The sequence below is a fragment of the Triticum urartu genome, chromosome 2A, assembly GCF_056163025.1.
Source record: "Triticum urartu cultivar PI428250 chromosome 2A, HENAU_Tu73, whole genome shotgun sequence".
NCBI classification, from domain to species: Eukaryota; Viridiplantae; Streptophyta; class Magnoliopsida; order Poales; family Poaceae; genus Triticum; species Triticum urartu.
The window spans coordinates 73,952,044-73,964,367 of NC_141874.1; the positions used below are offsets into that span (position 1 = coordinate 73,952,044).

The window sequence follows — 12,324 nt, forward strand, 5'->3', positions numbered from 1 at the left end:
TGCATCGTCGTCCATGCCGTCGATGTCTTCGGAGTCGAAGTCAAGCATGTCGGTTAAGTCGTCGACAGTGGCTACGAAGTGGGTGGTGGGTGGGTTTTGAATTTCTTCATCGTCCGTATCCCAACCTTGCTGACCGTAGTCCGGCCAGGGCTCTCCTGATAAAGAGAGAGACTTTAGGGAATTCAGGATGTCGCCGAAGGGCGAGTGCTGAAAGATGTCCGTGGCAGTGAACTCCATTATCGGCGCCCAATCGGATTCGATCGGCAGGGGCGCGGGGGGCTCGGAGTTTGAAGAGGAATCCGGCTCCTCGGAGTCACGGGCCATGCGGGGTGCGGGGCTGGAGTTCGGCTCGATCGCCTCTGAGATCACAGCCCCTGAGGCAGCGTCCAACCGCTGATCCTCGATCGGCGTAGTAGGCTCCGAATCAATGGTCGGAACCGGTGCGTGTGCGGCCTCCAAAGCGCTGTTCGGCAGCAGAGCTATATCATGCCCATCGAGACAGTGCGGCGCGCTTGGCTGTGGCTCGAATCCGTCAAAGATCAAGTCCCCGCGGATGTCAGCCGTGTAGTTTAGGCTTCCAAACCTGACCTGAAGGCCAGGGGCGTAGCTTTCGATCTGCTCAAGGTGGCCAAGCGAATTGGCCCGCAGTGCTAAGCCGCCAAAGACGAAGATCTACCCGGGGAGAAAAGTCTCACCCTGGACTGCATCGTTGTTGATGATCGAAGGAGCCATCGGGCCTAAAAGCGATGACACAGAGGAACTCTCAATGAAAGCACCAATGTCGGTGTCAAAACCAGCAGATCTCGGGTAGGGGGTCCCGAACTGTGCGTCTAGGCTGGATGGTAACAGGAGGCAAGGAACACGATGTTTTACCCAGGTTCGGGCCCTCTTGATGGAGGTAAAACCCTATGTCCTTCTTGATTAATATTGATGATATGGGTAGTACAAGAGTAGATCTACCACAAGATCAAGGAGGCTAAACCCTAGAAGCTAGCCTATGGTATGACTGTTGTATGATGAAGTTGTCCTATGGACTAAAACCCTCCGGTTTATATAGACACCGGAGGGGGTTAGGGTTACACAAAGTCGGTTACAATGGTAGGAGATCTTGAATATCCGCATCGCCAAGCTTGCCTTCCACGCCAAGGAAAGTCCCATCCGGACATGGGACGAAGTCTTCAATCTCGTATCTTCACAGTCCTGGAGTCCGGCTGAAGGTATAGTCCGGCTACCCGAACACCCCCTAATCCAGGACTCCCTCAACAGGCATTGGGTATTTTATTAGACGAATCCATCTTATTTCCTTATTTCTCTGTTTTGGTAGCAGGAGAAGTAGTTTGTTCATCCCGGACTTCAAAGTAGTCTCCCCCGTTGACCTTCTTTTTTAGATAGAATCCTCAATGAGTGGGCTTCTGGTCCAAAGATGAAATCCTTAGTAATAGTTGGTTGTATTCGCCCTTTTTTGGAATAATAGCCTCCTTTCGTATAGGCTATTCAAGGTCTATTGGCTTTATTGCTTATGTGGTACTTCGACCGCGAAGCCTCGCTTATGCACCGAGAAAGATCGTAGATAGGAAAGATCTGTTATGCACCAACGATGGCCCGACCTAAATCGAAATGAATGGAAGATGCCTCTGGAACTTTTTGGTTCTTTTTTGAGGGCGATATGGGCAGCTTCAACTCAAGTGAGGAGCAAGCTTACCTCGGGCGGGTAGATTGATCGGCTTACACACATTCGCTCACTTATGCTGTCCCCCCTCAGCTCACCCTAACCCCGGGTACGTCGTCTCCAAGGCTTCACACAAAATCTTCACTGACAACATATGCATGCTTTTGTAGGGTCAGGCAGAACCGTTGTTGCCCGCCAATGCGGAAGGATGCCGCCGAAAAGAATGGAACGCTGCTTCGCTCTGCTGGATGCGTCGGATCCCATATAAGAAGCTTGCTCTTTACCCGATCATTCAAACATTTTGTGGGCGGCGCGCCTGCTCTATTGTTGCGTAGCACGGTACAAAGTTCCTGGTAGAGAACTTCTTTGAGTCATCCTATTTTTCTGTTCATATGAAGGAAATTAATATGCGATTTTCAAAATAGGGGAATCCAAATGAAACCCTTTTTTTGCTCAGTCTATCTGGAATGCTTTTGTATAATTAGGAATTAATTATAAATAGGTATTCCATTTCTGAGGGTGTGCACTTACCGGCAGGAGTCAATCTCCAAGAAGTAAGCACACATCTATTTTTTGTAGACGAGAGAGTGAGCCTTCTAAACAGTATCAACTGTGATCCCAGTCTTGAGTGAAAAAGATACCGCGAGCATGATCTTTTTCAATAAAATCATCGCGTAATAAATCAACAAAACCTAAAGTCATTTCGCCGCTGACAAGAGCTGTTTTGGCCATGGTGATCCTCCTCTCAATACCCATTCCTGCGAATTCCCAATCCAATCCTTCCCACAAGAGGTTTTTCTTAACACCAATGAATTCTATTAATGCTAGAGGAAAACCCTGCTATTCCAGGCTCTAGTGCTCAGTCATAAACCTATTGCCCGCTCCGCTTTCCCATTCCTATTGCTTTCGGTATCTGAATTTTCCTGAATTCAAGTAGAGAATACCAAGGCTTTCTTCTTCTTTTCATTCCTGCTATTCCAGGCTCTAGTGCTCAGTCATAAACCTATTGCCCGCTCCGCTTTCCCATTCCTATTGCTTTTCCTTGCTCTTGAGAATTTTTTTTCCGTTGAACATAGACCCAATTTTTCCTTTTTTGATTCCTTAGAATCTTTTTTTTGTCTTTCTGGCGGTATCAAACAGCCACCTAATATCTTATCCGCCTCTTCAGGTCGTACCGAACCGCTTGCAGAATCAAATCCAGTTCCACAAGATCCTATATCAGCTATACATCCTCCTTGCATTTATGTGCTGGCAGTGTGGAAGAGGAGATTCGAGCCTCATAACTGAATACGGAAATCCATCTGAACTGGTATCCATCCCCAAGAATCTAATAAACTAGAATTGAGTCAGTGGAAAAAAGGAGAGAGAGGAAAGTGTTAAATGGAGAGAGTCGACTAATCAGAGACTTTTAGGATCTCATACTTGCCAATTCCAAGGCTGATCAGCAAGGGAATTGGTAGGAACCAACCTTAGTTGCCCCTCGTGGAAATGAAAAACACTAGATACTTTTTCTAGAAATATGGACTAATGGAAGTTTAACCCCTAAGGAAGCACTTTATGAGGCTTCTCGTAATTTGATTGATTTATTTCTTCCTTTTCTACACGCGGAGGAAGAGGGTGGAAAGCTCCTACTAAGATTAGAAATTCCCCGATAAAGCTGCTAGTGTCGGGTAAACTCATATTGGCTAAAGTGAAACGCTTTGATCATCTCATCAAAACGAATGTTCCAACTCCGAGATGCTTGCACCAGCCCATAAATCGAGCGTTGGAGCTTGCACACCTTGTCAGCATTCTTAGGATCGACAAAACCTTCCGGCTGCATCATATACAATTCTTCCTTAAGGAAACCATTAAGGAATGCCGTTTTGACGTCCATTTGCCATATCTCATAATCATAGAATGCGGCAATTGCTAACATGATTCAGACGGACTTCAGCTTTGCTACGGGTGAGAAAGTCTCATCGTAGTCAACCCCTTGAACTTGTCAATAACCCTTAGCGACAAGCCGAGCTTTATAGATGGTTACATTAACATCCGCGTCTGTCTTCTTCTTAAAGATCCATTTATTTTCTATGGCTCGCCGATCATCGGGCAAGTCAGTCAAAGTCCACAATTCATTTTCATACATGGATCCTATCTCAGATTTCATGGCTTCCAGCCATTTGTCGGAATCTGGGCCCGCCATCGCTTCTTCATAGTTCGAAGGTTCACTGTTGTCTAACAACATGATTTCCAAGACAGGGTTGTCGTACCACTCTGGTGCGGAACGTGTCCTCGTGGACCTATGAAGTTCAGTAGCAACTTGATCTGAAGTTTCATGATCATCATCATTAACTTCCTCTCTAGTCGGTGCAGGCACCTCAGGAACATTTTCTTGAGCTGTGCCACTTACCGGTTCAAGAGGTAATACCTCATCAAGTTCTACTTTCCTCCCACTTATTTCTTTCGAGAGAAACTCTTTCTCTAGAAAGGACCCATTCTTGGCAACAAAGATCTTGCCTTCGGATCTGAGGTAGAAGGTATACCCAATAGTTTCTTTAGGATATCCTATGAAGACGCATTTTTCCGATTTGGGTTCGAGCTTTTTAGGTTGAAGTTTCTTGACATAAGCATCGCATCCCCAAACTTTTAGAAACGACAGCTTAGGTTTCTTCACAAACCATAATTTATATGGTGTCGTCTCAACGGATTTCGACGGAGCCCTATTTAAAGTGAATGCGGCAGTCTCTAAAGCATAGCCCCAAAATGACAGTGATAGATCGGTAAGAGACATCATAGATCGCACCATATCCAATAGAGTGCGATTACGACGTTCGGACACACCATTACGCTGAGGTGTTCCAGGCGGCGTGAGTTGTGAAACTATTCCACATTTTCTTAAGTGTGTGCCAAATTCGTGACTCAAGTATTCTCCCCCACGATCTGATCGCAAGAACTTGATTTTCCTGTCACGTTGATTCTCAACCTCACTCTGAAATTCCTTGAACTTTTCAAAGGTCTCAGACTTGTGTTTCATTAAGTAGACATACCCATATCTACTCAAGTCATCAGTGAGGGTGAGAACATAACGATAGCCACCGCGAGTCTCAACACTCATTGGACCGCACACATCAGTATGTATGATTTCCAATAAGTTGGTTGCTCGCTCCATTGTTCCTGAGAACGGAGTCTTGGTCATTTTACCCATGAGGCATGGTTCGCACGTGTCAAATGATTCGTAATGAAGAGACTCTAAAAGTCCATTTGCATGGAGCTTCTTCATGCGTTTGACACCTATGTGACCAAGGCGGCAGTGCCACAAGTATGTGGGACTATCATTATCAACCTTACATCTTTTGATACTCACACTATGAATATGTGTAGCATTATGCTCGAGATTCATTAAGAATAAACCATTCACCATCGGAGCATGACCATAAAACATATCTCCCATATAAATAGAACAACCATTATTCTCGGATTTAAATGAGTAGCCATCTCGTATTAAACGAGATCCTGATACAATGTTCATGCTCAAAGCTGGCACTAAATAACAATTATTGAGGTTTAAAACTAATCCCGTAGGTAAATGTAGAGGTAGCGTGCCGACGGCGATCACATCGACCTTGGAACCATTCCCGATGCGCATCGTCACCTCGTCCTTCGCCAGTCTCCGCTTATTCCGCAGCTCCTGCTTTGAGTTACAAATGTGAGCAACCGTACCGGCATAAAATACCCAGGAGCTACTACAAGTACTGGTAAGGTACACATCAATTACATGTATATCACATATACCTTTCATGATGCCGGCCTTCTTGTCCGCTAAGTATTTGGGGCAGTTCCGCTTCCAGTGACCACTTCCCTTGCAATAAAAGCACTCAGTCTCAGGCTTGGGTCCATTCTTTGGCTTCTTCCCGGCAGCTTGCTTACCGGGCGCGGCAAATCCCTTGCCGTCCTTCTTGAAGTTCTTCTTACCCTTGCCTTTCTTGAACTTAGTGGTTTTATTCACCATCAACACTTGATGTTCCTTTTTGATTTCCACCTGCGCTGATTTCAGCATTGAATATACCTCAGGAATGGTCTTTTCCATCCCCTGCATATTGAAGTTCACCACAAAGCTCTTGTAGCTCGGTGGAAGCGACTGAAGGATTCTGTCAATGACCGCGTCATCCGGGAGATTAACTCCTAGCTGAGTCAAGCGGTTATGCAACCCGAACATTTTGAGTATGTGCTCACTGACAGAACTATTTTCCTCCATCTTACAGCTGAAGAACTTGTCGGAGACTTCATATCTCTCGGCTCGGGCATGAGCTTGGAAAACCATTTTCAGCTCTTCGAACATCTCATATACTCCGTGTCTCTCAAAACGCTTTTGTAGCCCCGGTTCTAAGCTGTAAAGCATGCCAAACTGAACGAGGGAGTAATCATCAGCATGTGACTGCCAAGCGTTCATAACGTCTTGGTTCTCTGGGATGGATGCCAAACATAATCTTTCTTGGCAGCTATGAGGATGATCCTCAGGTTCCGGACCCAGTCCGTATAGTTGCTGCCATCGTCTTTCAGCTTGGTTTTCTATAGGAACGCGTTGAAGTTGAGGGCAATATTAGCGTGGGCCATTTGATCTACAAGACATAGTGTAAAGATTTTAGACTAAGTTCATGATAATTAAGTTCATCTAATCAAATTATTCAATGAACTCTCACTTAGATAGACATCCCTCTAGTCATCTAAGTGAAACATGATCCGAGTCAACTAGGCCGTGTCCGATCATCACGTGAGACGGACTAGCCAACATCGGTGAACATCTTCATGTTGATCGTATCTTCTATACGACTCATGCTCGACCTTTCGGTCTTCTGTGTTCCAAGGCCATGTCTGTACATGCTAGGCTCGTAAAGTTAACCTAAGTGTATTGTGTGTGTAAATCTGGCTTACACCCGTTGTATTCCAACGTTAGAATCTATCACACCCGATCATCACGTGGTGCTTCGAAACAACGAACCTTCGCAATAGTGCACAGTTAGGGGGAACACTTTCTTGAAATTATTACGAGGGATCATCTTATTTAAGCTACCGTCGTTCTAAGCAAATAAGATGTAAAACATGATAAACATCACATGCAATCAAATAGTGACATGATATGGCCAATATCATTTGCTCCTTTTGATCTCCATCTTCGGGGCTTCATGATCATCATTATCACTGGCATGACACCATGATCTCCATCATTGTGTCTTCTTGAAGTTGTCTCGTCATCTATTACTTCTACTACTACGGCTAACGCTTTAGCAATAAAGTAAAGTAATTACATGACGTTTATGTTGACACGCAAGTCATAAATAAATTAAGACAACTCCTAGGGCTCCTGCCGGTTGTCATACTCATCGACATGCAAGTCGTGATTCCTATTACAAGAACATGATCAATCTCATACATCACATATATCATTCATCACATCCTTTTGGCCATATCACATCACACGGCACATGCTGCAAAAACAAGTTAGACGTCCTATAATTGTTGTTGCAAGTTTTTACGTGGCTGCTATAGGTTTCTAGCAAGAACATTTCTTACCTACGCCAAAACCACAACGTGATATGCCAATTTCTATTTACCCTTCATAAGGACCCTTTTCATCGAATCCGATCCGACTAAAGTGGGAGAGACAGACACCCGCCAGCCACCTTATGCAACTAGTGCATGTCAATCGGTGGAACCAGTCTCACGTAAGCGTACGTGTAAGGTCGGTCCGGGCTGCTTCATCCCACGATGCCGCCGAATCAAGATAAGACTAGTAACGGCAAGCAAAATTACAATATCGACGCCCAGAACTACTTTGTGTTCTACTCGTGCATAGAAACTACGCATAGACCTAGCTCATGATGCCACTGTTGGGGAACGTAGCAGAATTTTAAAATTTTCTATGCATCACCAAGATCACTCTATGGAGCCATCTAGCAACGAGGGATAGGGGAGTGCATCTACATACCCTTGTAGATCGCGCGCGGAAACGTTCAAGAGAACGGGGTTGATGGAGTAGTACTCGTCGTGATCCAAATCACCGATGACCTAGCGCCGAACGGACGGCACCTCCGCGTTCAACACACGTACGGTTGGGAAGACGTCTCCTCCAACTTGATCCAGCAAGGGGGAAGGAGAGGTTGATGAAGATCCAGCAGCACGACGGCGTGGTGGTGTAAGCAACGGTGATCTCGGCAGGGCTTCGCCAAGCACAGGGAGAGGGAGGAGTGTCACGGGAGGGAGAGGGAGAGGCCAGGGGCTAGGGTGCGTCTGCCCTCCCTCCCCCTCCCCCCACTATATAGGGTCCCTAGGGGGGCGCCGGCCCTAGCAGATCCAATCTCCAAGGAGGGGGGCGGCCAAGGGGGTGGCTTGCCCCCCAAGCCAAGTGGGGCGCCCCCCACCCCTAGGGTTTCCAACCCTAGGCGCAGGGGGAGGCCCAAGGGGGCCTCACCAGCCCACTAGGGGCTGGTTCCCCTCCCACTTCAGCCCATGGGCCCTCTAGGATAGGTGGCCCCACCCGGTGGGCCCCCGGGACCCTTCCGGTGGTCCCGGTACAATACCGAGTACCCCCGAAACTTTCCCGATGGCCGAAACTTGACTTCCTATATATAAATCTTCACCTCCAGACCATTCCGGAACTCCTCGTGACGTCCGGGATCTCATTCGGGACTCCGAACAACTTTTGGGTTACCGTATACTAATATCTCAACAACCCTAGCGTCACCGAACCTTAAGTGTGTAGACCCTACGGGTTCGGGAGACACGCAAACATGACCGAGACGACTCTCCGGTCAATAACCAACAGCGGGATCTGGATACCCATGTTGGCTCCCACATGCTCCTCGATGATCTCATCGGATGAACCACAATGTCGAGGATTCAATCAATCCGTATACAATTCCCTTTGTCAATCGGTACGTTACTTGCCCGAGACTCGATCGTCGGTATCCCAATACCTCGTTCAATCTCCTTACCGGCAAGTCACTTTACTCATACCGTAATGCATGATCCCGTGATCAACCACTTGGTCACATTGAGCTCATTATGATGATGCATTACCGAGTGGGCCCAGAGATACCTCTCCGTCATACGGAGTGACAAATCCCAGTCTCGATTCGTGCCAACCCAACAGACACTTTCGGAGATACCTGTAGTGTACCTTTATAATCACCCAGTTACGTTGTGACGTTTGGCACACCCAAAGCACTCCTACGGTATACGGGAGTTGCACAATCTCATGGTCTAAGGAAATGATACTTGACATTCGGAAAAGCTATAGCAAACGAACTACACGATCTTTGAGTTATGCTTAGGATTTGGTCTTGTCCATCACATCATTCTCCTAATGATGTGATCCCGTTATCAATGACATCCAATGTCCATAGTCAAGAAACCATGACTATCTTTTAATCAACGAGCTAGTCAACTAGAGGCTCACTAGGGACGTGTTGTGGTCTATGTATTCACACATGTATTACAATTTCCGGATAACACAATTATAGCATGAACAATAGACAATTATCATGAACAAAGAAATATAATAATAACCATTTTATTATTGCCTCTAGGGCATATTTCCAACAATCTAAAATTCATAGGGAAAATGATTGAGACTTCAAGACCTATATTTAGATATCATATTGAAACATGTGCTCGGACATGATAAGAGAATTGTCAGAGAGTGTAAAAACATGAACAGAAAAGTGCCCAAAGAAAAAAATGACAGTATGTTCTACCAGTCTGTCGTTTACGATAGATAACTATAAACAAGATATTTCACTTCCATGATGGTCCTCATTATGAAACTCTTATAAAAATATTAACAATAGTTATTAATTATGCCCTACAAAAACAAGCTAGCCATCAAATGCAAGGATTCCAGTGCCAGGAGAGGGGAAGATAGAGTTCCCTTGAAATGGGCAACACCATGAAAATACCAATCTACCTTTTTCTTCCTATGAACTTACATTTCTACATACTTAAATCTTAAACTTTGAAGATACAATACCAAGATCAGGCAAAAATATAGACCTCATTTGTAAAAAAGCAAGATATCCAACGAATAAGTTCCTCCCAAGCTTCTTCAGGTGTATTAGGGATATTTGATGTGGGTTGAATACCAAGCTACAATAGAAAAAACAAATGATTATCGTAACTTGCCCATAGCATGAAGAGCATTGCACATCATGGAACTATGTTATAAAAAATGCCAAACAGCTAGCTATGTTATAATTGCACACCTTCTTACTGAAGTTCCTGATCATTGCTTATGAGAATTATCAGTAGAAAAGGACAACGAGACATGGGCTATAGTACACAACTCATTCACCAAGGATGGATTCTTCAAACTGGGTTACTGACCTCAGAAGCCAATTGTTGGTATCTAAGACTAAGATACAAGATAATATTGCTGCCTCAACATAATGGGGCATTAATTCATGCCAGAAAGAAACATCTGAATCTAGAGAATTGCAACTAGTCCTTGTCCCCCTTTTCAGGTAAGACAGCAAGAGGGAGAGACACAGTACCGGCCCGAATCATGCACTACAGGTAAGACAGCCTAATAATGTTACAAACACACCCTAAAGCCCCAGCGGTAGAAAACTTGGCAACCTACATGCATAGGGGGGAAGCAGGACCCCATGCCGCCACCAGCCCTAACCAGTTTACCTTTTCGATGGCGATCTGTGCGGCGGCCTGCTCGGCCTCCTTCTTCCTGGCGAAGGTCCCCGGGGTGGAGATGCTGAGCACCCCGGGGATGTCGAGCTGGCAGCGGTAGATGCACTTGGTGCTCTGTGGCAGCGCGAGGCCGGGCAGATGCCGTCAACGGCCTCCCGCGCCTCATCCACCCTGTAGACGGCCTTGGCGTCGTACTGCTGGTGGATCACCGCCTTGGGCGTCATTATCGCCGTCGGCATTGCGACGAGTCGTCTCGGCTTCGATCGACCCCCGCCACTGACTCACCGCCGCCACAGGCAGCCGTGCCCAAATCCTCCACAGGCGAAATCGACCGATCGATGAGGGTGGAGAAGAATGAATTTGCGACCGAGGGGTGGGAATGGAATCGGAAGGGGAAGGACAGGTCACGAATTAGTGGAGTTAAACCCCAACCGTGAAGAGGGGTCAAGGCCTGGAGGGGTTGGGTGAAAGGAGGCGCTTCCGTGCAGTGGGGTTTATGGCAGAGAAGATCAGTACTGCTCCTTTGTTTTTAGGTTAACGGACTAATGCGTTTGTGAGTGTACACATGTCTATAAGTCTATGAGGAGTTTGATATTTACAGTGAAAGTCGACCCCTAAAAATGAATGTCTTCAACTGAAAACTTTGGCTTTCTGAAGACTTTGAAAGTGAAGAATTTGGTGTGATCCCAAAGACTTGATATTCATGCGAGGAATATGAAGCATGAAGGCTTTTGTTTTCGTAGTTTCATTTTCTCTTTCTTGAGTCATAGGAAACACCGTACTGTTAAAGGGGGTCGAGGTAAAACTAAGGAAAAGTTTCCAAGTGATGCTCATCTCAAAATCCTACACCTACCAATCCTTTCGAGTGAAGCCATTGGAAATCTCGTATAGTTTAGTCAATTTCTCCAGTGATAGAGATTAAGATCTTCTGGTCTTTGAGGAATTTGTTCCCACTGAGGAGTTAGGAATTCGCCAGTGCGGATTGCCAACAAGTGAGGAACATGATAGCCCTGAGGAATTTGGTATTCAAATATCCGACCGTTGCTGTGCTACGCGCCAGCTGTCCCAAAATATCTACCCACCTAATGGTCATACCATTGAAGGGAATTTATGTCTTATCTTGTCGGGCGGTTCCCTAGGCTATAAATAGCCGCCCTCACAACCACTAGTTGGTTGTCTGCTCCGAGAAACTGACACTTGTCATTGGGAGCATCCCATCCTCTGAGGACTTTGAGCGAAAATCATCAAGTGAGGAAAAACCCAAACCCAAACACCTACAAACCCAAACTGATTGAGCATCACTGAAGAGATTGTTCCTGTGTGGAACCGACGCTTGTTACCTTTAAGGACTGTGCATCCTCCAGACGGTTAGGCATCATGGTCTAGAGCATCCAAGAGGAAATTGTGGATCACCGAGTGACCAAGTCTGTGAAGGTTTGGAAGTCACCTGAAGACTTACCACGAGTGATTGGGCAAGGTCTGTGTGACCTTAGCTTAAGGAATACGGTGAGGATTGTGTGTCCTCGGGTTTAAATACCTAGCCTCTCCAACCAGACGTACAACTGTCACAGCAGTTGGAACTGGTCTACCAAATCACTGTCTTCACCAAGCTACTGGTTCTACTTCCTCAACCCTTTCATTTCCTCATTCTTGTGTTGAAGTACTTGATCGTTACTATTTGAAGACTTTGACTGAATACTTTCACAATTTCCTCAATCCTATTTGTTCAGACAATTTTTCTTCAGCCTGCTTATCCTGTGTTTACGCTACTTGTACTTTGTGCTTGTTTTTATTTCATCATGATGACTGTGCTACTGCTCTGTTATGCTTGCATCTGAGTACTTATTCCGCTGCTAAGTAGTTTGTTGCTTAGGAATTTCCTCACCCTGAAATTCCTCAGTGACAAATTTGTAAAAATTGCCTATTCACCCCCTCTAGTCGATATAACGCACTTTCAATTGGTATCAGAGCAAGGT

General features: G+C 45.7%; 1 pseudogene; it reads right to left on the reverse strand.

Moving 5' to 3' along the window:
• LOC125535037 (small RNA 2'-O-methyltransferase-like) overlaps positions 1–10,587 on the reverse strand; it is a 53,823-nt pseudogene extending 43,236 nt beyond the window's left edge.
• Between the last annotated feature and the right edge of the window lie 1,737 nt (positions 10,588–12,324).